Genomic DNA, 26709 nt, shown 5'->3' on the forward strand with positions numbered 1-26709 from the left:
CTTCGTGTTTGGTGGCGCCAGTAGTGTGGGAGCTGGACGCGGACATTGAGCGGGCGTCACGTGCAGAGCCTTCTCCCCCTGAGTGTCCAGCTGGTCGTCTGTACGTTCCGTCTGCTGTACGCGACCGATTGATATATTGGGCTCACACGTCACCCTCCTCTGGTCATCCTGGGATAGGTCGGACGATGCGCTGTCTTGACGGGAGATACTGGTGGCCCACTTTAGCTAAGGACGTGAGGATTTATGTTTCTTCCTGCTCGGTGTGCGCCCAGTGCAAGGCTCCTAGACACCTGCCCAGAGGTAAGCTACAACCTCTACCCGTTCCTCAACGGCCGTGGTCACACCTGTCGGTGGATTTTTTGACCGATCTTCCACCTTCACAGGGTTACACCACGATCCTGGTCGTTGTGGATCGGTTTTCTAAGTCCTGTCGTCTCCTCCCTTTGCCCGGACTCCCTACGGCCTTACAAACTGCAGAGGCCCTGTTTACACACGTTTTCCGGCACTATGGGGTGCCTGAGGATATAGTGTCTGATCGGGGTCCCCAGTTCACATCAAGGGTCTGGAAGGCGTTCATGGAGCGTCTGGGGATCTCGGTTAGTCTTACCTCAGGTTTTCACCCCGAGAGTAATGGGCAGGTGGAGAGAGTTAACCAGGATGTGGGTAGGTTTCTGCGGTCTTATTGCCAGGATCGGCCGGGGGAGTGGGCGAAGTTCGTGCCCTGGGCAGAGATGGCTCAGAACTCGCTACGTCACTCCTCCACTAACCTTACTCCCTTTCAATGTGTATTAGGGTATCAGCCGGTTCTGGCTCCTTGGCATCAGAGCCAGACCGAGGCCCCTGCGGTGGACAATTGGTTCCGGCACGCTGAGGAGACCTGGGAGGCAGCCCACGTCCACCTTCAGCGTGCCATAAGGCGCCAGAAAATTGGCGCAGACCGTCGCCGCAGTGAGGCCCCAGTGTTCGCACCAGGGGACAGGGTCTGGCTCTCGACCCGAAACCTGCCCCTTCGCCTTCTCTGCCGGAAGCTGGGTCCGCGGTTTGTGGGGCCGTTTAAAGTCCTGAGGAGAGTGAACGAGGTATGTTATAGGTTACAACTACCCACTCATTACCGTATTAACCCCTCGTTCCATGTGTCTCTCCTCAGGCCGATGGTGGCTGGCCCGCTCCAGGAGGCTGAAGTGCGTAATGTTCCTCCGCCTCCTCTAGACATCGAGGGGGTTCCGGCGTACTCTGTTCGATCCATTTTGGATTCGAGACGTCGGGCGAGGGGCCTTCAGTACCTCGTGGACTGGGAGGGGTACGGGCCGGAGGAGAGATGCTGGGTTCCGGTGGAGGACGTGTTAGATCCTTCCATGTTATCAGAATTCCACCGTCTCCATCCGGATCGCCCTGCACCTCGCCTTCCGGGTCGTCCCCGAGGCCGGTGTCGACGCGCAGCTGGAGCCGCGCGTCAGGGGGGGGGGTACTGTCACGACTGCTGCCGAAGTCGTTGCCTCTCCTTGTTCGGGCGGTGCTCGGCGTTCGACGTCACCGGTCTTCTAGCCATCATTGATCCTTTTTTCATTTTCCATTGGTTTTGTCTTGTCTTCCCATACACCTGTTTTCAATCCCATTCATTACCTGTTGTGTATTTAACCCTCTGTTTCCCCTCATGTCTTTGTCAGAGATTGTTTTATTGTCAGTGTAGTGTGATTGTTGTATAGGTGTGCGTCGGGTCCTTGTACCCATGTTTATGTACATTTAGTGTTATGGAGCATACTCCGTGGACTTTATTAAAAGACTCCATTTTACACTCAATTTGACTCTCCTGCGCCTGACTTCCCTGCCACCTATTACATCTACGCTTGACATTCTGGTCACTAATCTGGATATGTGCGCCAGAGTTGGCTCCAATGCTGATGACTGGTCATTGGTGAACAACAATTTAGTGCAATGCCTATGTTAGTGACCAGATCGACTAAGCAAAGGTATACATATCAAATACAAAATGGTAGGCTGTAGGCATCCTATTTAAATATGTTTGATAAAAAAAAATATTTTCCCATTTAGTTTCACACTTGCAACCCCACAAAACCTCACTGAGCTAGGGCATCCGACCAGTGTAGATTAATGTTTACTGGTCCAATCAGAGGCCCGAATGTGCGTTTCACAAACCAATCAGTTTTTTTTTGTTGCAAATAGGAAACTGTTTCTGGATGCGTGTGGATTAATCCACGGAGACTCTTTGCCACGAAATGAGTGAAAGGGTCATTTCAATTCGTCAAAATCCAGTATTGAGTCTTAAGGCTCCAAATTCAAATCAAGTCTCAAGGTATTTTATTTTCTATCAAATCGAGTCTTAAGTTATCAAATTTGTGACTGGAGTCAGACTCAAGTCTAAATCATGTGAGCCCATACCTCTGGTAGGAAAACCCTGGGCCAGGGACAGACAGTGTCTCCCTTGATCTCATCAAACTACACAATGTTATGTAATAGGTGATTATTTTATTTTCCTTTTTCTACCCAGTCTTCTTATTCTCAAAGAGTGGATGAGTCTATTTGAAGATTCACAACAGAGACCGAGGAGCTTGTTCTTGTTTGAGTGATTGATGGGACCACATTTCAAGCACTGAAGAAGAGACAGAGAGACAATTAGGCATAATTACATTTTAAAAGCTCTACCGTCTTCCAATTACACATTCCAAGCTGAGGTAGTTTGCTGATCAGGCTTTTGTGGGAAAATATAATTCCCCATTCACAGTGTAGCCTGCATGCGAGTTTGAATCTAATCTGCTGCTAAATCAGATTTCATGTAAAGCAAAACAGAATGCTAAGAACGAACCAACTGACGAGGAGGAGCAGAATAGAGTAGATGAAATAAATAATTCATTAAGGCAGTCAGACAGTCGCTGTCTTCTTCATAGGCGTTTATCAATTTGTTCAGAACCGCATCTCTCTCTCTCTCTCTCGCCGAGGAGGGTTGTTAGAGTTTATTGTGCAGGTCTAAAGTTTTGATTAATCCCCATGAGGACCTGGCATCCCAGACAAAGGTCTGTCTTCCTCATTGACCCTGTCTAATGTGAAAGAAACAGGATAGACTCCCAAACTGCTTCCCAAATGGTACCATTTTCCCTATATAATACAGTATTTTGTAGAGAACAGGTGCAAAATCATGCACTATGTAAGGAATAGGGTGCCATTTGGGATGCTGCTCTAGTTTGGAGCAAGTGTTTGGGCATTTATGTATTTACCTCTGGTGGAGTTTGGTGCAGAGATGCAAGGGGCTGTGATTGTGCAAATTACTGAATGTTGAGAGAAGAGAGCGAGAGAAAGGACTACTTCTTATCCAGACAGGGTTAAAGGGATTTTAAAAATACTTACAAAAACAACACAGAAATGGCAGCCAACACCACAACTACAGCAACAGAGACTGACAGACAAATAAGTTGAAATGGGGGTTTTGAGCTCTCCATCTCATTTGCTGTCATTATGTACTGAATTCTAGTCTCCCTGCTTTTCGACATCAGAGCTTGAGTTCTCAGAACACAAAACAATGCTGGAGGCACCACCAAAAGTAAGTGAATTTGTCTCCATGATGATGTATCCGACACTGATAGTGTTTTTTCGGGTTGTTTGATTGTCCTGGTTACCACTGTGAGGTCACCATAGTCTCATAATAATGTCCTTGAACAGAGAGAAGAGCCTTTTAAAATCCTATATTTTTTTATTTATTTTTGTTGTACCTAAAATTCATAATCAAATAGCTACATGTTACTTGGTATGGTCATCTTAAAACAATTCCATATCTTAGCTTAGTATACCCCACCCCAACAGGTTAGACATTTAGAGGTTAAACTACCCTGTGTCCCAAATGGCAACCTATTCCCTACATAGTGCACTACTTTTTACCAGAGCCATTTGCTATGCAGCCTCTAACTCTGTCAGGCAGAATCACAGTCACTCGGCCATTACCCATGCCTATCTAATTGGGTATTTAACCTCTGGTCCTGGCGAGGGGCTTTTGTTTAAAAAAGCCCTGGACGATGACTTCCTTGGCACGCACACACTTCCCTGGCAGTAACTTACACTCTTAATCAGGCACAAACACAGCATGGATGGTCACATTTGGGGTGGCAGGTAGCCTAGTGGTTAGAGCATTGGGTGAGGAACCAAAAGGTTGCAAGATCAAATCCCCGAGCTGACAAGGTAAAAATCTATTGTTCTGCCCCTGAACAAGACAGTTAACCCACTGTTCTTAGGCTGTCATTGTGAATAAGAATTTGTTCTTAACTGACTTGCCTAGTTAAATAAAGGTTTAAACCCAAAAAAAATTCTGCTAAGCCTGTCAATGAGGCAAGAGAGTGTGTGAGTGTGCATGAGCAGAAGGCCAGTGGAATCTGTATAGCACAGGAGACATTGCCCTACAATTGACCTGTCCCTGTAAATAAACCAACATTTTAAGGATAGTTCAGGATTTTGGCAATGAGGCGCATTATCTACTTCCCCAGAGTCAGATGAACTCGTGGATACCATTTTTATGTCGTTGAGTGCAGTTTAAAGGAAGTATCTAGCATTTGCGCAATTGCTAACACTAACACTTCCTTTATACTGGACCAGGTACATAAAAAATGGTATCCACAAGTTCATCCCAAATGATCCCTAACGGACAAAGCAGGAGCCTGTGTGTGTGCAGGATACTTTACTGTAATTATTCAGTAACTGTTTTGTCTGTCTGTCTGTCTGTGTGTGTGTGTCCTTATTCTTTCAAACCTGGTTACTAGGTATCAAGGATAACTAAAAACATCACTGTGATTAGCAAAATATTGTTTACAGCACATTCATTAAAACAAAATTCGAGCAAATAGTTTGGACTTAACCCTGGAGCCTCAATTCATGAGTCTGATTAAAAAGGCCTCCTGTCATTCACAATGTAAGATTTTAATGACCCATGTTGTCGAAATTTGATTTTTAAAAATGGTTTTACTGAAAGAGGACCAATTTATGCATACAAATACTGACAAATGGAAACAGACTGATTTATTAGGGTATAATTTAACAACATTAAATTTGCTGGTCATGCATCCTGCTGTTGGTGCTGATGATTGTGTCAATTTAACCACACTACCCAGCTAGGTAAAATGACACCCTAGTCTGCTCTATATCCCCACTCACAAAACACCTTTGTGTGATCTGAAATTCCAACCACACATTTTCCACAGAATAAACATTGGAAAACCAATCTGCGTTTTACCATGTTGCCCAAGGAATTGTTTGGGAACGATTGAGATCTGAGAATTTGAGAATTTGTTTACAAATCCCCCCTGACACTTAGTTCATCACAATACATTGTAATTAAGAGACATTGATTGCTGTTGTAAGGACTTCCTTAAACAAGAGGTTCAATCTATCAGCTAGCGGACTGAGTAGTGGAGAATGTTTCTGGAGAACAAAGCATGGTATCGTGTGACAGGCAACATTCTCAAGAGTCAGAGTGTCATTCTCAACCCATTATTGAGCTGGAATAGTTTTTATTCACTGTCTCAGTCCTTGCTTCCTGTGAGTCACACCATGTGAGAGCGACTGAAAGAGAGAATGAGATAAGAAGACTTGGGTGGTGGCAACATGTCATTGTGTGACTGTCCTCCCACACTCCCGCACAGAAGAAGAAGCAACAATTACCACACTGTGAAACTGACAGTCATAAAGACACACTCAAGCTGTGAAACTATTGGCATGCAACCATCCATTGACGGCATAGCTATAATGACTCTTACGTAGGATTGGTGGTCCCATGCTGTTCATGTTCTATCTCATAGCAATGGCAGCCTCCATTTTCTCAATCTTTTTCCCCCCCAAAGTCTTTAATCATAAAAGCATTTCTCATCTTTCCTTTCAAATCAGGCGATGATGATATGATAAAGATGGAGCATTGAAGTTCTACAGTTCCCATCTCTTTTTTTCAGCAGAGTGAGTGGCAGTTGAAAACCTTGGGACTACTCATTATTCCGTTGAACAATGGCAGAGATCTAAACTACTTAATCACCCAGCACAGAGCTGAATACAGTCTAATGGTCTAACATTACCAAAGGTAGAATCACTCACTCACTCACTCACTCACTACCAAACGTAGTGTTCTATTTCTTTCCTCCTCTACTGAGGTACATTAGTCCTGATACAGAGAATGGGATCAGCCTCAATTTAAGATATTTATCTGCTATCTTTTTACTTTCATGATCTCTCCAGCTCAATCACTCTGTGGTATTTGCTGGGAGATCTGTGTGCCGCTTGACTGCTTCGGCTTATTTAAATGACTGTGTGACTGAGGCGAGTGTGTGTGCATTTGCTTTAGATTTTGTGGATTTTATTAGGATCCACATTAGCCGACACCAATGGTGACACCTAGTCTTACTGGGGGCCAACACATGACTAAAAAGACATTACAGACAATGCGTGTGTGTGGTGCTTTGGGGAGGTAGGAATTAATAGCCTCCCATGGACTGTGATTCATGCTAATCACAGCACCAAGTTAGGCCTGTTCTACTTTAGAGGTAAGACAAAGATAACAGTCCACTCTAGTCACTTTAGTCATATGTACAGGACCTTAACAGCTTCTACCCCCAAGCCAGAAGACTGCTGAACAATTAATCAAATGGACACCCGGACTATTTTCATTGAACCCCCCCCCCCCCCCCCCCACTTTGTTTTTACACTGCTGCTACTCACTGGTTATTATCTATGCATAGTCACTTTAGCCCTACCTACATGTACAAATTAACTCGACTAACCTGCATCCCCAGTATATAGCCTCCTTATTGTTATTTTGTTTTACTTTTTACTTTAGTTTATTTAGTAAATATTTTCTTAATTCAATTTTCTTGAACTGCATTGTTGGTTAAGGGCTCGTAAGTAAGCATTTCACAGTAAGGTCTACTACTGTTGTATTCAGCGCATGTGACAAATAAAATATTTTTATTTGATACACATAGTATACACTGTCCAACAAAATGCTTACTTACGGGTTTCTTCTCGACAATGCAACAACAATAATAAATAATAAAAGATAAGAATACTAACAAAATAAATGCCTCGGTAGAATTGACCATGACAGCCTATTAGAGACAAAGTTTTTGTAAAACATACAACATTTCAACTGCATGTTTGGATATTTAACAGTCAGTTTGGCAGTAAGATCAATTAGAGCAGGTTAGCGTCACAGTCATTTCCCCTCCCTCCTTTAACACAGGCAATCTTTTGTCATATAGCCACTGAATCATTCATGCCTTACAACCCAGAACACTGTTCCAATTTTAGGAACTGCCGCACATTCCTTGAGGCTAGCTGGAATTGCAATGCGGGAGGGACGTGAGACCTCAGGATTGTACTGAGCTAGCTGTCTCCGGGGAGGAAAGAAACAGGAGGCAGGAGGCCTATCAGCCTGATGTATCCCCTTGTAATGAAAGCGTTTTTCTAAAGCCGGATGAGTCAGTGGAATTAAATAGGACCAACCTCTGCAACACTTGTACCTCATCTATCTGGGTCATGCTTATAAGCTCAATCTGCTCTTAATACATCTCACGGAAAATAACCAGAAATCTGTCATATTCTAGGCTCACAGACAGAAATAGGCCCCTCTCTCTGAATTGTATACTCTTTTTACTACTGGGTGTACCCGGACGGTTTTGAATACTCATGTATCTATTGCATGTACAAAATATAATATGTTTCTGTAATTTAGTAACAAAGTCTTGAAGGGCAACATGGTTCAATTTACGCAGCCCTTTGGGAAAAAGCTTTCCAAGTGTTCACATGGACATCACACTACTGTTTCAGGTGACAGCTAATCCAATATTAGAAAATTGTATTACTAATAATTCATGTTATAAGTAATTTCAAATGATAACTTTTTGTTTTGGTTGCGTCTGTTTTCAGAATCTAATACATCAACTGAGATATTGTATGTTTTTGGGGAAATACATATTCAATCTCAGTTGTTTATGCTGAATTTTGTTTGTAGTCTATATTTTGGTATCAACTTAAAAAAAAAAAAACATTAAACACTTCCCAAGATGATCTGACAGAAGAATTGTAACTTATACAGTAGGCTACAGCACTGGAATATAACAGGCACAAACAGATCTATACTGCATACACAAGCAGTCACATTACATACACGTCCAGATAAAAAGGGCCTGCAAAAATAGAGATGAAGAGAAAGGAAGAGAGAGTGTGAGAGAGAAAGAAGGAAGATGGAGAGAGAGAAAGAGAGAGAGAAAGAGAGCACAATATTTTCCTCAGGGAGCCTCTGAGGAAAAAGACAAATCAGAACCACAGAGATGATTCTGCAGCTGAAGTTCCTCCTCGTTAGACAGCACACTGGCTGTGTGTGTGTGTAGCTCTCTCTGTGTGTGTCTGTGTGCGTCAGACAAATTGGTTTGAGTCCTACTGAGTCTATAGCAGAGACCTGTTCATGTGCTGGGGAGGGGGGAACACCCAGTTCCCCATTCCCCCAAGGTACAGCCAGCTGAATTAGATGGCTCACTGTTACGCACGCCTCTATGAAGAGGGAACGCAACACCCTGCTACAACTAAACTCTCTGTGAAGTGAAAAAGGTATGGACTGTAGGTGCGAGTAAGAATGACAACTGGGGACAGCTGTGTCTTGACGAGGGGGCGGGGTCAGCTCTCCAATTAGCCCTGGAGTTGACCAGTCAGCTGCTTGAGGATTTCAGGAAGCCATTTCCTGAAATAAAACACATGCAAATACACAAACTACAACACAAACTGGGGAACGTAACACGCCCACCACAAAAATTGCAAACCTAGTTTTGCAATAACAAAAGCCATCGCTTCCCCAGTTAGTAAACCTGTGATAGAGCGTCAGCAACCACATTCGCCGAGCCCTTCACACTTGGAATGTCCTGAAACACACTGAGAAAACTGTTTATCAATAGGATAAGATCCTTAGTTTGATCATTATCCAAATGTTCCATTTGAGAGGATAAACCCTCTTCAGCATCTCTGAATTACATAGGCGTTCACCTTGCTGTAACGTATGGCGTAACTCCAACCCGTCCTCCTTATCCTCATCTAGGTCCCAGGCAGGCTCCAGCACCACCGCAGCCACACTGGAGACGGCGGGCTGGACCGGTTTACTTGAGGAGTTGTCTGGAGAATCACACACATAATATGTTTTCAGCATGTTAACATGACACACACGGGAAGAACGCCTTCGATCTGGTGTCTTTATCACATAATTGGTGTCATTGATTTTCTTTTCCACCAGATATGGTCCAGAAAAACGTGCTGACAGAGATGAGCCAAATGAACGGCCAACAGCCTTTTTGTCATAATGCAACTTCATGCGTTTTTGAGACGAGGAGAGAGACTTTTGTGCTAACGCACATGCGGCGTGCAGTCTCTCCCGCATCTTACTGACATATTCCAACACATTTTTAGGGGCGCTACTGGGTGTAGGAGATAAGATATGCTCCTTCAAAACTTTAAGCGGACCCCGTGGGGTGTGTCCAAACACAAGGTCAGCAGGGCTGAACCCTAAGGACTCTTGTATCGTTTCCCTTATAGCAAATAGGACAAAGGGCACCCCCTCATCCCAATCAGTACTGGTATCCATACAATACTTGCGTAGCATTGCCTTCAGCGTCTGATGCCAGCGTTCTAGAGCCCCTTGAATCTCTGGATGATACGGACTAGAGACCTGATGGGAAATACACAATGTCTTTAACACATTTGAAAACAGTTTAGACATGAAGTTGGATCCCTGATCAGTTTGGATTACTTTAGGGAGTCCAAACGTAGAGAAGAACTTCACTAGTGCCTTCACCACAGTCTTAGCCGTTATAGTACGGAGAGGAATAGCCTCTGGGTATCGAGTAGCACTGCACATTATTGTTAGTAGGAACTGGTTACCTGACCTTGTTTTCGGCAATGGACCTACACAATCAATTATCACTCTTTCAAACGGTTCCCCCACCACAGGAATCGGGCAGAGTGGCGCTCGTGGAACTGTTTGATTCACTTTCCCAGTGAGTTGACATATGTGACATGTTTTACAAAATTGGACCACGTCAGACTTCAAACCTGGCCAGAAGAAATGACGAAGGACCCGGTTATAAGTCTTTGTGATCCCCAGGTGTCCAGACCACGCCTGGTCATGGGCGAGTGACAGCACCTGCTGTCGGAATGGTGTAGGAACAACCACTTGACAAACTTCACTCCAGTCATTAATGGTGTCATGAGATGCCCATTTACGCATCAAAACTCCTGCTTCCATAAAGTAGGCGGTCTCTCTAGTTTTAGCTTCCTTAATGGAAATTACCGAAGCAAAACACTTGCGAAGACTGGTGTCTTCTTTTTGACATTCAATCACCTTCTCTGGGGTGACAGACAAAAGAATGTCATGTAATTGGGGCACAATTTCGTTTTCCCCTGCCCAGGGGTAAAAACTGTCGGCATTGCAGAAGGCATACTCGGTGCATGATCTTCTACCTCAACATTCTCAAAAATGGAACTAGCCAAATCCACCACATCTCCTAGCTTGCGAGATTGTGCCCTCGTTAACACACAAGCAGGAAAAACATGTGGAAATGCTTGAACCAATTTCTCATCTGTAGTTCTGATTTCTGGATTGTCTACTACCTCTAACACAGGAATGACATTACCACCAGCAATATCATTCCCTAGTAGCAATGTGACTCCTTTTACTGGCAGTGTAGACACTACACCAACACGGAAACGTCCTGATACCAAGTCTGCCACTAAATGGACCCAGTGTAATGGTACAGGTACGGTTTTTGTCTCTATCCCCTGTAATATGACATGTGAGCCACAATACGTTTCAGGAGACCAGGGTAAAGCATCAGTAATGATTACTGACTGCGCCGCCCCAGTGTCTCGTAGGATTTGGATAGGCCTTTGATCAGCTTGTTCTCCTGTTAAGGAAACATAACCGGCAGAGATAAATGGAGCATAGACAGGATCCGGTTTCTCAAATGCTGAATCAACAACTTGATCCAATGGACGAGTCAAAGACTTGACTAAACCCAAACTTTTCATTTTTGGGGACGGTGACTGGGACTGTTTCGGTTTATTTTTCAAAACTGGGCAGTCCGCAATCACGTGACCCTTTTGGTGACAGTAAAAACATTCACGGATTTCATGAAAAGGCTTAGGGTTGTCAGAGGAAAAGCGTCCTGAACAAGGAACTGATGACATAATCGTCCGGCCTTCAAAACGTGGTGCACCAAAGACAGTCTTGTGTGTCAAAGCGTACTCATCTGCCAACACTGCTGCTTGGGCCAATGTCACCACCTTCTGTTCATTTAAATGAACTACTATTCTATCTGGGAGGTTGCCTTTAAAGTCCTCCAACAGCATCAACTCCTTAATATCAGCAAAGGTGTTAGCTTTGCAACAAATATACGTTGAGAGAGTTTCTTGTGGTTCCTGAAGCGCTGTCTATAAGCTTCAGGCACCAACTCATAAGCCCGCAACACGGTAGTTTTAACTGTATCGTAGTGTAAACTGTCTTCCAGGGAGAGAGCAGCTACTACTTCCTGGGCTTTCCCAGACAATTTACATTGTAACAGGAGCGGCCAAACCTCGAGTGGCAGCGGCTACACGCTCAAACGCAGAGAAATAAGAATCAACTTCCAACTCTCGGAATGGAGGGACTAAAGCTATGTTTTTACTCACATCGAAGTGGGTTTGATGATGAGCAGCTTGTGGAGTCGCACTGGAGCGAGCGTCTAGCTCCAGTTGTCGGATCCTCACCTCCTTGTCAGCTTCTATTCTCCTAATTTCAAGTTCAAAATTCATCTGTCTCTCTTTATCTTTTTGCTTCATTTCTAACCGAGCCAGCCTCACCTTCAGCCTAGCAGTTCCATCTGAACGACCCGAAGCAGAAGATAAAGGATCGAATCGGGGCAATGTAAAAGGGGTACGAGTCCTCCGACTTGGCATCAGAAGGTCTACCCGTCTCCTCTCCTTGCAATGAGAGAATCCGTTCTCTCACTAAACCCTCCCTGACTAGCAACAAAAGCTCAGCCTTTAGGGCTTTCTCAGGGTAAACAAATCCATAATGGTCAGCTATAGCTATAAGGTCTACTTTACGAAACCTCACCAAACAATCAATAGAGGGCGCTTCAAAAAACTTGGAGATGGCTGAGGCAGCCATCTTATACAATGCAGTCTACTGAACACACTAACTAAACAAGTCATCCAAACTCACAACCTACCATCACACCTCAATCACTAACCACAGAGAGCTCAGAGCAGCAGGGTCCGGTGGGTTTAATGGAAAGATCCCGGATGAGCCCCCATTATGTTACGCACGCCTCTATGAAGAGGGAACGCAACACCCTGCTACAACTAAACTCTCTGTGAAGTGAAAAAGGTATGGACTGTAGGTGCGAGTAAGAATGACAACTGGGGACAGCTGTGTCTTGACGAGGGGGCGGGGTCAGCTCTCCAATTAGCCCTGGAGTCGACCAATCAGCTGCTTGAGGATTTCAGGAAGCCATTTCCTGAAATAAAACACATGCAAATACACAAACTACAACACAAACTGGGGAACGTAACACTCACTCTTTCCCCTCTGATACTGACAGAGCCCAGAGCTGCGTGTGCTGCAGTTGAAATTACTCCAAACAGTTGCCAGTGACTTGAAATGAAAACTCCCCCCCCCCCCAAAAAAAAAAAAATGTTTCATTAATCCATTGTTGATATAGTCCCAAAATGTTTTGCATGTCAGCAATCAAGTTTTCAAGATACAGTATATAACTTTAAAAATACAGAAATACAGCCGGTATGATGCATCTTGCATCATATGATGCTAAATAAATCATAATACCAGCTGTATTTCTGTATTTTGAAAGTTGCTTGTATATATCTTGAAAACTTGATTGCTGACATGCAAAACATTTTGGGACTATGTAAGCAATAAACTAATGAAACAAATAACAAAGATAGTTTTTGGGTGAAGTTTTCCTTTAAAAGAGGACATGAAGCTAGCAGAGCACACTAACAAAATAAGATGTCGTTAGTGAGGGGTGAGTGAGTGAGCCATGGTGGGGTGGAATCGTTATCTGATGGTATTGGTTTTAATGTAAGCGTTTAAAAGGGGTGATTTGAACCATGGCTAGCTTGACAACACAACACCATGTTGTGAATCACAAGGCAATGACATATGGGATCATGATGACAGTACACTCTTAGAAAAAAAAGTGCTCTCTAGAACATAAAATGGTTATTTGATTGTCCACAGAGGGTTCTACATGGAAACCAAAATGGTTCAACCTGGAACTAAAAGGGTTCTCCTATGGGGACAGCCGAAGAACCCTTTATGTAACCTTTTCTCTCTGTCTAGTTTTCCCTGATTCCTGGGTGCATCACCGAGTGCATCACTCTATAGGGAATGCATTTACTGTGGCTCTACTGTACATTCACACAACAACAAACGTGCACTTAGCAAGCAGTGTCACATAATTTTTGTAAAACAATGATCACATAATGCTGTATGCCAGTAAAACCAAACTGTTAGCATGCAGGCCTCCAATCCCACTACAAGTTGAAAGTGTTGTTGGGAAGGCAGGCGTAGAAATGTTGGTCAATACAAGGCACCACTTCAGCAGTGTATTCGTATTTGTATTTATTATGGATCCCCATTAGCTGGTATCAAGGCAGCAGCTAGTCTTCCTGGGGTCCAGCAAAATTAAGGCAGTTATACAGTTATAGAGTGGGGGAGAGATGAGACCAGAGACTGGTACTGAGGGAGCACTGATGCTACAGTACAGGGAGGAAGGAAGGGAGGAAGGGTAGGATGACATTTTTAGGTCAGCGCAAAGAGTTATAGATGAGCATCTGATGTCATCCATTATTCTCAGGGAAAATGTATTTAAAAAACTAAAGAAAAAAAAAATACAACATAGCTTTAATTCAAGATCACAACAACAATCCCAACGGCAAACAATGGGCTCTTTACTATAGAATCCATACAGTACTAGGGGGGGTTGATAGTATGAAATGCTGCATGGTACTGTATGTAAGCTGTAAACAATGCATTTACTGTAGCGAAGTTGTTTCCGTGATAATTGATTGACTTATGTCAGAATGATAAAACATAAAAGGCATAAAGCAGATTCCTATTCGTCTAAGATATGTTGTAGTTACTGTATCCTTTTTATTTTCCTTTGTATTTGTTATGTTTCCACCATCATCCTTCCCTTCTGAAGGCCCTGTGTCTCTTCCCTCCTCTCCTCCTCTCTTCCCTCCAGATACACAATAATAATTGAATGGGTAAAAAAAAACTCTGGAGCACACCACTGTTGAGGACTGAATACAATCTCACAACCACCCAAATATTTCACTTTGTGAGACATGTACTTTTGCCATCATATCTACTTCAGGGTATCTACATGTGCTAATAATGTGCATGCTAATATTGCCTCTTTATGTTTCGTGTGTAGGGTTGAATGAATATGTGCATCAGAGGTATCATCCACATATAATAAACAAATATGTTGCTTGTGTCTGGGGTGTCTGGTCTGACTCACTCAGATCAAGATTGGTTTGTTTTTCATCTACCAACAGATAACATGTCAAAATCAGAAAAAAACATCTGTCTTTGTGTGTTCTTCAGACTATTATGAAGACTTCAATTAAGTCCAGAGTTCACTCAGAGTTGGGGAAGTTTTACTGTATCAGTATCACTCCTTCTCAAAGCCATCAAACCCAACTCCCCCTAAGTTACGTTGACGTGTTTTTAGGCTTTACTTTATTGCCATCTACCTGCCACCCGGTCTGTTGTTGGTTAGCTACTGTTTGAGTTTGGGGTGATTTTAACTGCAGGCTGGTGCCGCCCGCCCGTGTCAGGCCTACAGGCCACTGTTGCTGTATTTTTCATCTCCAACATAGCAGGCTAAAAGAGTCGTTGCTGTCTGCTACACTGTATGAACCCACAGTCTAAACAAACACACACACACACACACAAATACTGCTTGCTATACTGTATAAACCTGTTGTTCCCTTTGCTACCACCTCCGGGGGGGTCAATGGTGCACTGGGAGGCCAGGACACCAGCCATGACAGAGGTCGAAAATGGGCAGTTTTAATACTATCGGAAGGCTTTCAATAAGCCTTCAGCTTGCTATAGCAAACCTAAATAAGTTCAGTAGTAAAGATTTGCTTAACAAGTCACATAAGTTGCATGGACTCACTCTGTGTGCAATAATGGTGCTTAACATGATTTGTGAACGACTACCTCATCTCTGTACCTCACACATACAGATAATTGTAAGGTCCCTCAGTCGAACAGATCGTTTCAAACACAGATTCAACCACAAAGACCAGAGAGTTTTTCCAATGACTCAAAAAAAAGGGCACCTATTGGTAGATAGCTAAAAATAAAAAAGCACATGTTGAATATCCCTTTGAGCATGGTGAAGTTATTAATTACACTTTGGATGGTGTATCAATACACCCAGTCACCATAAAGTTACAGGCGTCCTTCCTAACTCAGTTGCCGGAGAGGAAGGAAACCGCTGAGGGATTTCACCACGAGGCCAATGGTGACTTTGAAACAGTTAGTGCATAATGATGAGGCAACTGGCAACATTGAGCGCTGGAGAGGTGGAGCGGGAGTAAATGTGACAGTGTGCAAAGCCCTTAATTACCCAGAAAGACTCACAGCTGTAATCACTTCCAATGGTCATTCTACAAAGTATTTACTCAGAAGTGTGAATATTTATGTAAATGAGATATTTCTGTATTTCATTTTCAATAAATGTCCAAACATTTCTAAAAACATTATGAGGCTAGCTATTGTGTGTAGATGGGTGAAAAAAATATTTTATACATTTTAAATCCAATTTGTAACACAACAATTCAAGGTGTTTGAAAACTTTCTGAAGGCACTGCATGTGTGTGTCTCGTCTTTGTGTATCTGTGCATGCTTGCGTGTGTCTCTGTGTGGCCAGAGGAGGATGGACAGTTTTAATACAGCACCACATGCCCTCTAGGGGGCCTGGACCGTTACCCCAGCAGATATTATAGCTGATGAAATGAAGCACATCAATTTCCCATACAGCCCCTAGGATGACATGAGTCTGTACACTGTAAAAATTAACCTTACCTTTTAGTTGTTTCAGCTCATTTTCCAAAGTCAATTCAACAGACAAATTGTGAATTCAACTGACATTTTTTTTACACGGTTCTTCATGTTTTCATTTATTTTACTAGGCAAGTCAGTTAAGAACAAATTCTTATTTTCAATGATGGCCTAGGAACAGTGCGTTAATTGCCTTGTTCAGGGGAAGAACAACATAATTTTATCTTGTCAGCTTGTGGATTTGATCTTGCTAGGCTACCTGCTGCCCCATTGAGTCACCTAGTCAGACATTTTTGAGGAGTTGACTCGATGAGTATTTTTGCCCAGTGAATCAAACAATACATGTTGGCTCAACCGTAGTGAAATCTCTGAATGTCTTGCGAGTGAATGCTATAAACTACCCGTGTATGGGCTTCAAATTTGAGCTTATCTTTGTTTTTCAAGTTCTCTGGTCCGATTCAGTGGTCTAAGCAATCATTTCAGCATTGGGTGAGTACATTAAGATTACTACATTTTGATTCGGTATTAGAAACAGTTTCCATAAATATATGTTTTTAATAGCACTAGCTAGCTAGCTAGTTAACTGTGTCTTTTGAATCACTATGGCTAGCTATCTAGCTAGCTACCTCAGCTCAGTCAGCCATGTTTAGCTAGCTAGGGACACATTATCCAGCCATGCGTAGTTATTTAGAGTTTATAAATAAATATATCCAAGCCAGGGCTCAACAATAACGACGGCCCACAGGCACGAGGCTAGTAAAAACATGGGTTGGGACTATTGATTCATATATACACTAGATGTCTGACTGGGGTACTGTTTTGAAGCCTCCCGCGCCTCCTTCGTGGCACTCCACCACCATTCTGAAAAGTATTTCAGAAGCTATATTATTGCATTATGAATGTCTTCATTTGTTTTTGTCACATTTGTTTATTCTATTACAGACAACTTCAATTATATACTTTTAAATTATATTATGTGAACCAAATGCAAAACTACAAAAAATATAAAATCCTTTCTTGTGTTACATTCCACACTACAACAACAGAAAATACTTAAATACCTGTAATTTTAGCTTTGAGACATTTAACATTTAACACTTCTGGGGAGTGCCAATATGGCTGACCAGTGGCCAATACATTGCATCAGCAATCAAGGGTTTATGTCAGGGTTTCACAAACTCGGTCCTCGGGAACCCAAGGGGTGCATGTTTTGGTTTTTGCCCTAGCACTACACAGCTGATTCAAATAGTCAAGTAATCATCAAGCTTTGACCATTTGAATCAGCTGTGTAGTGTTAGAGAAAAAAACTAAATGTGCACCCCTTGGGGCCCTGAGGACCGAGTTTGAGGTAAACACTGGTTTACGTACATCATTGGTCGGGACCATGTCATCTCTTTGCCAGTAGCTTTTGAATGCATTTTGCCATTTGATTTCAAGTATTTCGTGCTCCTTTGAGGTCTGGCATTGTAATCTAGAGCTGCTGCACCACAGTCAGCACCACATCGTATGCCACATATCAGTTTGTGGGTGTGTCCATTAAAGGGGAATTTCACCCTGGCTCTGCCACAGCATGTAGTCATTACTATATTAACAACTTTTTATTACTAACATCACAACTATCCAAACCAATAGTTAAAACTTGCACATTTTCCTTTCACTGGTACAATTAAGAAGGTTTGACTCCCTGTGTATTTGTCTGCTCATAGTGAACGCGGATACCGCCCGCTAGGTAGAGAGGGCATGTCCACAAACTTGAGTAATGGAGTTGTTTACTTTTGACCAGCACACAGTAATATCAGAACTTCTACAGGCAAGATTAGATTTTTTTTTAAATGTTTGCTTTTCAATAATGTTTGTCATCATGCCCGTGTGCTGTTCTGTGCCTGGCAGTGCTAATTACAAGCAAGCGTGAAAATGTGTTTCACCGTTCTACCTACCAGAGATTTACCTAAATTCTACTAGTGGATTTCGGATATCAAGAATGATGCGGTGAATAAGGTTATAAGAGAGATTTTCAGGCTGAACTGATGGGGAATCCATTTCAACGACAGCTGAGAAGTGATGCAATACCATAAACTGTTTCCCTTCACAACTAAATGAAAGATTCTCAATTAGAGGTAACCTAACATTAGCTAGCTTGCTAGCTTAGTTGGACTAGCTGTGTAAATTAGCTCGCTAATGTTACAATCCTGTATTGAACTTTGAATTGTAAATATATTTGATTTGATTTCTTAGGATCGCCATTAGCTGACACCCATGGCGACAGCTAGTGTTACTGGGGTCCGACACATATGCAGTGTGTATGTGTGTGCATCTATCAGTTACACATACATGTCAGTACATACACACAACAAGTAGGTCACATGGGGGAGAGGAGTCGTGCTTGGAGGTGTTGCTTTATTTGTTTTTTAAAACCAGGTTTGTATTTTGTCCACCCATTCCAAAACAGACTGCAATTCTTTGTTAAGGGTTTCAGTGACTTCATTAACTGTGGTTGCGGATGCGTATATGGTTGAAACATCAGCATACATGGACATACATGCTTTGTTTAATGCCAGCGGCAGGTCATTGGTAAAAATAGATAAGAGTAGGCCTAGACAGCTGCCCTGTGGTACACCACACTTTACATGTTTGACATTATAGAAGCTTCCATTAAAGAAAACCCTCTGAGTTATATTAGATAAACAGCTCTGAATCCACGATATAGCAGAGGTTGAAAAGCTATAACAAGTTTTTTCAACAACAGGTTATGGTCATTAATATCAACAGCTGCACTGACATCTAATAATACAGCTCCCACAATCTTCTTATTATCAATTTCTTTCAACCAATCATTTGTGTCATGCAGTACATGTTGAGTGCCCTTCTATGTAAGCATGCTCAAAGGCTGATGTGAATTTGTTTACACAGAAATAGCATTGTCTTTGGTCAAACCCTATTTTTTTCCAACAGTTTGCTAAGAGCTGGCAGCAGGCGGATATGTCTGCTGTTAGAACCAGTAAAGGCCACTTTACTACTCTTGGGTTGCGGAATGACTTTGGCTTCCCTCCAGGCATGAGGACAAAGACTTTCCTCTAGGCTCATATTAAAGATATGACAGATAGGAGTGGCTATAGAGTCATCTACCATCTTTAATAGCTTTCCATCTAAATTGTCAATGCCAGGAAGTTTGTCATTATTGATCAACAACAATCATTTTACCACCTCTCCCACACTAAAATTCTAACTTACAATGCCTTGTTGGCATTTCCTGACAAAGTTTGCCCACTTTTCCAATGAAGTATGCATTAAAATAATTGGCGACATCAAATGGTTTTATGATGAATAAGCCATCTGATGTTCTTTCTGCCCATAATTTCATTTAAAGTACTTCAAAGTTTATTTTTTCCATCATTCTTTATATCATTGATCTTGGCTTCATAATACAGTTTCTTCTTATTTTTGTTGAGTTTAGTCACATGATTTCTCAGTTTGCAGTAAGTTAGCCAGTCAGATGTGCAGCCAGACTTATTAGCCACTCCTTTTGCCCCATCTCTTTCAACCATACAGTTTTTAAATTACTCTTCATGTCACGTTTCTTCAAAATCGAACCCAGAAGCAGACCAGGACAAGGAGAGTAGGAAGAAGGTGAGTATTTATTTACAAGTGAATGTGAATGGGTAGATATATCCAAGTGGCGTAGCGGGGGTGAGTTGATGGGAGTAAATAGGTGGATCCAATGGGGAAGCGGAATCCTCCTCCGACCAGGCGGGAATGGGGCAAATGATCCGGGTGAGTAACTGAAGACAGAACAAACAAGGCAAGCAATACGTAACAAACAACAAAACAAATTCTATCCAACTTGAGGCTGATACTCTGGCACAACATACTGTTCATGGCTAACGATCCGGCAGGGAATGGATGTCATGGTCCGGGCTTATGAAGAGGAGAGATGATGATCAGGACCAGGTGTGCAGATAGCTGATGGGATACAGGTGCGGGTAATCAGAAACCCCAACTGGCTACATTGCCCGGCAACCAGACAGGGTGCGTTCCAGGACGCCGGTAAAAACTCTCCAGGACAGAACATAGGCAAAAAACAGACTCAGGAAACGGGATTCGTGACAGTACCCCCCCTCCGATGAACGCCACCAGGCGGACTACCCGGAGCGCCAGGGTGGAGGCGGTAAAAGTCACGAAGCAGGTCATCGTCAAGGATCTGACGCCGAGGAATCCAACTCCTCTCCTCAGGACCATATCCTTCCCAATCCACTAAATACTGGAACCCTCGACCCCGCCGTCTGGAGTCCATGATGCGGCGCACCGTGTAGACAGGACCACCTCCGATCATCCGAGGAGGAGGAGGACGAGGAGGGGGTGACAGAGGACTGAGGTGAACCGGCTTGAGGCAGGAGACATGAAAGGTGGGGTGTACTCGAAGCGTTGCCGGCAATTTTAGTCGGACCACAGCAGGGTTAATGATTCTCTCCACCACGAACGGACCAATGAACTTTGGTGACAGTTTCCTCGACTCAGTCCGTAGAGGAAGATCCCGTGTAGCCAACCACACCTTATCGCCGATGGTATAAGCGGGAGCAGGAATACGGCGACGATTTGCCTGGATCTGATACCGGTCAGAAACTCTAAGGAGGACCTTCCTGTCCCGATGCCAGGTCCGGTGGCAACGACGAATGTGGGCCTGGACAGAAGGGACCGAAAGATCCCTCTCCTGAGAAGGAAACAAGGGAGGTTGGTATCCGTACAGGCATTGGAAGGGGGACATCCCAGTGGCAGATGAAGGAAGGGTATTATGGGCATACTCGACCCAGGGTAATTGAGATGACCAAGAGGTGGGATCAGAGGAGACAAGACAACGCAGCGTGGACTCCATCTTCTGGTTGGCTCTCTCCGCCTGACCATTAGATTGGGGGTGAAATCCAGATGTGAGACTGACTGTAGCTCCAATGGCCAAACAGAAGAATTTCCAGACAGCAGAGGTAAACTGAGGACCACGGTCAGAAACAATGTCACAGGGCAACCTGTGGACCCTGAACACCTCCCTAACCAGGATCTCGGACGTCTCAGTGGCAGAAGGCAGCTTGGAGAGGGGAACAAAGTGGGCAAACTTGCTGAATCTATCCACAATGGTCAGAATAACCGTGTTACCAACAGAAGAGGGCAACCCCGTGACAAAATCCAGGGCCAGATGCGACCATGGTCGCCGGGGAATAGGTAGGGGGTGAAGAAGCCCAGAGCTGGCCCGATTGGTACTCTTATTCTGCTCACAAACAGGACAAGCGGCAACAAACCTCCGGGTATCTTCTCCCATGGCAGGCCACCAAAATCGTCTGCGCAGTAGCGCCATAGTCCGAGCAACACCAGGGTGACAAGCTATCTTGCTGGCGTGGGACCACTGAAGGACAGCAGAACGAACCGACTCAGGCACGAACAACCGACCGGGTGGACCGTTACCGGGCCCGGGCTGTGTCCGAAGAGCCGCCATCACCTCTTCCTCAATCCTCCATGTAACGGCTCCCACGACAACGTTCTGGGGAAGAATCGTCTCAGTCTTGGCCTCACTCTCCTCCGTCTTGGAGAACATGCGGGACAGGGCGTCCGCCTTCCCGTTCTTCGACCCAGGTCGGAACGTCAGGGAAAAATTGAAGCGTCCAAAAAACAAAGCCCACCGGGCCTGACGAGAGTTGAGACGTTTAGCCGATTGCACGTAAGCCAGATTCTTGTGGTCAGTCCAGACCACAAACGGTTGCTCCGCTCCCTCCAACCAGTGACGCCACTCCTCCAAGGCAAGCTTCACAGCGAGAAGCTCCCGGTTACCCTCATCGTAGTTTCTTTCAGCTGGAGAAAGACGACAAGAGTAGAAGGCGCAGGGATGGAGTTTACCGTCAGTGGAGCTACGCTGGGACAGGATGGCGCCCACCCCCACATCAGACGCATCCACCTCCACAACAAACGGACGGGAAGTGTCAGGTTGAGAGAGAATCGGGGCGTTGGTGAATCGGCTCTTCAAATCTAGAAATGCTCGGTCTGCCTCAGGAGACCAACAGAACTTTCTGGTGCAAGACGTCAGTACAGTTAAAGGGGCGGCCACCCGGCTGTAATCACGGATAAACCTCCGATAAAAATTTGCAAACCCCAGGAATCTCTGGAGCTGCAATCCCGAACCGTCCGAACCTTCTCTTGGTCCATCTTGATCTCTCCCCTGGAGATGATGTAACCGAGGAAGGACGTTGTGTGGGCACTCAGCCTTCACGAACAGACGGTTCTCCAATAACCGCTGCAGGACCTGCTTGACATGTTGAACGTGGCTAGAGAAAGCTCCTTCGAGAAGATGAGGATATCATCCAGGTAAACGAACACAAAAATACCAATCATATCTCTCAGAACGTCATTCACCATACTTTGGAACACAGCAGGAGCGTTGGTCAGTCCAAACGGCATCACCTGGTACTCGAAATGTCCCATCGGAGTATTGAACCCAGTCAACCACTCGTCCCCCTCTTTGATCCGAACCAAATGATAAGCATTACGTAAATCAAGCTTCGTAAAAACCGTAGCACCCTGTAAAGAATCGAAAGCCGAGCTCATCAAGGGCAGGGGATACTTGTTCTTGACCGTAATATCATTCAAACCCCGATAATCAATACACGGTCGAAGAGTGCCATCCTTCTTGCTCACAAAAAAAAATCCTGCTCCCAGAGGTGATGACGAGGGCCGAATGAGACTTGCAGCTAGAGACTCCTTGATGTAGGTCTCCAAGGCCTCACGTTCAGGTCGAGAGATACTGTATAACCGTCCTTTGGGAAAGGCGGCTCCAGGAAACAGATTAATCGCACAGTCATAAGGTCGGTGGGGAGGAAGGGACTGAGCCTTCTGTTTACTGAATACTTCACCCAACTCGTGATATGTTTCTGGAACCAGGGACAAATCAGGAGGAGCAGAGTCACTGACCTGACTGGAAATGGCAGGAGAACAGGCAGTCTTAAGACAGTTAGCATGACAATCAATGCTCCAACTATCAAACGAGGGATTGTGTTCCTTCAGCCAGGGGTAACCAAGAACCAGAGGAACATGGGGCGAGGACAGAATGAAGAAGGAGATAAACTCTGAATGATTACCCGACAACAACATCTTAACCGGTTCAGTCCTCATAGTGATCCGTGCCAGACTACTGCCGTTCAGAGTGGTTGCTTCAATGGCTTCCGGCAATTGCTCCTTGGAAAGCCCCAGCTGTTCCACCAAGTCAGCATCAATAAAGCTGCCATCGGCACCTGAATCGATAAAAGCGTTCATCTCTAAGCTCTGATCCTTATTCATAAGGGTCGCAGGAAAACGGGGTCTGACAGGATTCTTGAGAGGTTGAATCTGGCTCGCTAAAATTCCTCCCAAAACTAGCGAGCCGGGCAGTTTACCGAGCGCTGTGGACAAGCGGAGATGTAATGTCCTGAGCTACCACAGTAGAGACAGCTGTTGGTCTCACGTCTACGTTGGCGCTCCTCCTTAGTTAGCCCGTGTCGCCCCACTTGCATTGGTTCAGGCTCTGGTGGCAAGACCCCTCCACTAATCCCGTGTGGGGAATAACGATCAATACGTTCTGGTTCACTTCCTGAACCGAATGGTAACCGAGTTGCTGATTGATTGGATGGGCCCCACTGCTTCTCCCTCCTTCTCTCTCGGACTCTATTATCTACCCGAATAGATAAAGTGACCAAGCTGTCTAGGTCACTAGGCTCTGGATAGGATATCAGCTCGTCCTTGAGTTGCTCCGACAACCCCTGGTAAAAAGCCGCTTGTAGTGACTCCTCATTCCAACCACTCTCCACAGACAATGTCTCGAGCTCCTTGGCGAAGAGTGAACAAACGTTTAGCTGCGTCCTTACCTCGGACTGGATGGTCAAAAAGCCTTCTCATCTCCCGTGAATTCCTGGTATGAAGCCATGCAGGTCCCCTGTCGTTCCCAAACGGCTGAAGCCCATTCCAGAGCTCTTCCACGCAGCAGTTCAATAACAAAGGCTATCCTAGCCTTGTCAGTGGCGTAAGAATGGGTCTGCAGATCAAACACTAACCCACACTGCATAAGAAACGAATGGCATCTTCCCAAATTCCCTTCATATTTATCAGGCGTCGGTACCTTGGGTTCACGGAAGGAAACCGCATCAGGCACGGCAGGTGAGATGGGTGAAACAGGTGGTGAATGAATCGCCAGCAAACTGAGCTGATCCTGGATCTGTGTCAAGCTAGCAGATAAGTTCTGGATAGCAACCGCTATCTCCTGTAGCGCCGTCTTGTGTTGTCCCAATGTCTTCCCCTGCTGGGTAATGGCATGGCAAACGGAATCCAGGTCCGCTGGGTTCATTCTTGGCCGGATCGTTCTGTCACGTTTCTTCAAAATCGAACCCAGAAGCAGACCAGGACAAGGAGAGTAGGAAGAAGGTGAGTATTTATTTACAAGTGAATGTGAATGGGTAGATATATCCAAGTGGCGTAGCGGGTAGCGGTGGTGAGTTGATGGGAGTAAATAGGTGGATCCAATGGGGAAGCGGAATCCTCCGACGACCAGGCGGGAATGGGGTAAATGATCCGGGTGAGTAACTGAAGACAGAACAAACAAGGCAAGCAATACGTAACAAACAACAAAACAAATTCTATCCAACTTGAGGCTGACACTCTGGCACAACATACTGTTCATGGCTAACGATCCGGCAGGGAATGGATGTCAGGTCCGGGCTTATGAAGAGGAGAGATGATGATCAGGACCAGGTGTGCAGATAGCTGATGGGATACAGGTGCGGGTAATCAGAAACCCCAACTGGCTACATTGCCCGGCAACCAGACAGGGTGCGTTCCAGGACGCCGGAAAAAACTCTCCAGGACAGAACATAGGCAAAAAACAGACTCAGGAAACGGGATTCGTGACACTTCAATCCATGGAGCCTTAACAGTTCTAACAGTCAGTTTCTTAACGGGTGCATGTTATCAATAGTTGGAAGAAGCAATTTAATAAATCCATCAAGTGCTGCGTCTGGATGCTCCTCATTAATCACATCAGACCAACAAATATTTTTAACATCATAAGAGTCACAGCAAAATCTTTTGTATGATCTCTTATACACTATTTTAGGCCCTGACCTGAACCAGATTACAGGTGCTGGTTACAGTAAGAAGCTTCCTCTTAACTTAAGCGGACAGCTTGATGAAAACCAGTCAATATTCAGAACCCCAAGAAGTAGACCTCTGTATAACATCACATACACTATCAAGCATTTTACACATATTATTGAGATACTGACTGTTCACACTAGGTGGCCTAGAGCAACACCCCAAAAGAAAAGGCTTTAGATGTGCCAAGTAAACCTGAAACCAATAACACTTGACATAAGATCTTCTCTAAGCATTACAGGGATATGCCTCTGAATATATACAGCAACACCTCACATAAGGTGTTTCTGTCTCTTCTATAAATGGTATATTGCTTTTGCTGTATCATCAAATGAATTATCTAAGTGAGTCTCAGAAATGGCTAATATGTGAATGTTATCTGATGGTAGGAAGTTATTGATTTCATTAACTGTATTTCTATATTAATATGGGCTATTTTCAGTCCTTTCATGGGTAGCTTTTCAGAGATAGACATAATACTGAAAAGAGCAAACAAAACGAGAAAAAAATATACATTCAGCAGTCCATTAATCAATTGGTGTGTGTGTGCTGTGTGGTTGAAGCTACAAAACCATAGGCTTGGCAATTCCATCCACAACCATGTTGTTCCTCCTTGATTGTCCCTCGAGATGGTCTGATTTATCCGTCATTGTTATCATGGTTTCACACACAGAACTGACTTACAGATTGCTGTCATCTTGCCGTTCTCCTGTTTCAACTCATCAAGCTGACCCTGAGAGGACTGCAAACTGTTCTTCAGGTCCTGGACCTCTCTGGTCAGGTTGTTCACTGTTACAGTGCCTTGCGAAAGTATTCGGCCCCCTTGAACTTTGCGACCTTTTGCCACATTTCAGGCTTCAAACATAAAGATATAAAACTGTATTTTTTTGTGAAGAATCAACAACAAGTGGGACACAATCATGAAGGGGAACGACATTTATTGGATATTTCAAACTTTTTTAACAAATCAAAAACTGAAAAATTGGGCGTGCAAAATTATTCAGCCCCTTTACTTTCAGTGCAGCAAACTCTCTCCAGAAGTTCAGTGAGGATCTCTGAATGATCCAATGTTGACCTAAATGACTAATGATGATAAATACAATCCACCTGTGTGTAATCAAGTCTCCGTATAAATGCACCTGCACTGTGATAGTCTCAGAGGTCCGTTAAAAGCGCAGAGAGCATCATGAAGAACAAGGAACACACCAGGCAGGTCCGAGATACTGTTGTGAAGATGTTTAAAGCCGGATTTGGATACAAAAATATTTCCAAAGCTTTAAACATCCCAAGGAGCACTGTGCAAGCAATAATATTGAAATGGAAGGAGTATCAGACCACTGCAAATCTACCAAGACCTGGCCGTCCCTCTAAACTTTCAGCTCATACAAGGAGAAGACTGATTAGAGATGCAGCCAAGAGGCCCATGATCACTCTGGATGAACTGCAGA

General features: G+C 44.2%; 1 long non-coding RNA gene across 1 annotated transcript; it reads right to left on the reverse strand.

Annotated features, from left to right (window-relative positions):
- Positions 1 to 24525: 24525 nt before the first annotated feature.
- Positions 24526 to 24886, reverse strand: LOC149982862 (uncharacterized). The gene is made up of 2 exons (XR_016496947.1): positions 24785 to 24886; positions 24526 to 24694 (listed from the first exon to the last, which is right to left on the reverse strand). It is a non-coding gene; the product is annotated as an uncharacterized LOC149982862 (long non-coding RNA).
- Between the last annotated feature and the right edge of the window lie 1823 nt (positions 24887 to 26709).

This window comes from Oncorhynchus mykiss, chromosome 6, assembly GCF_057628025.1.
Source record: "Oncorhynchus mykiss isolate SJ-2025 chromosome 6, ASM5762802v1, whole genome shotgun sequence".
Taxonomy (NCBI): Eukaryota; Metazoa; Chordata; class Actinopteri; order Salmoniformes; family Salmonidae; genus Oncorhynchus; species Oncorhynchus mykiss.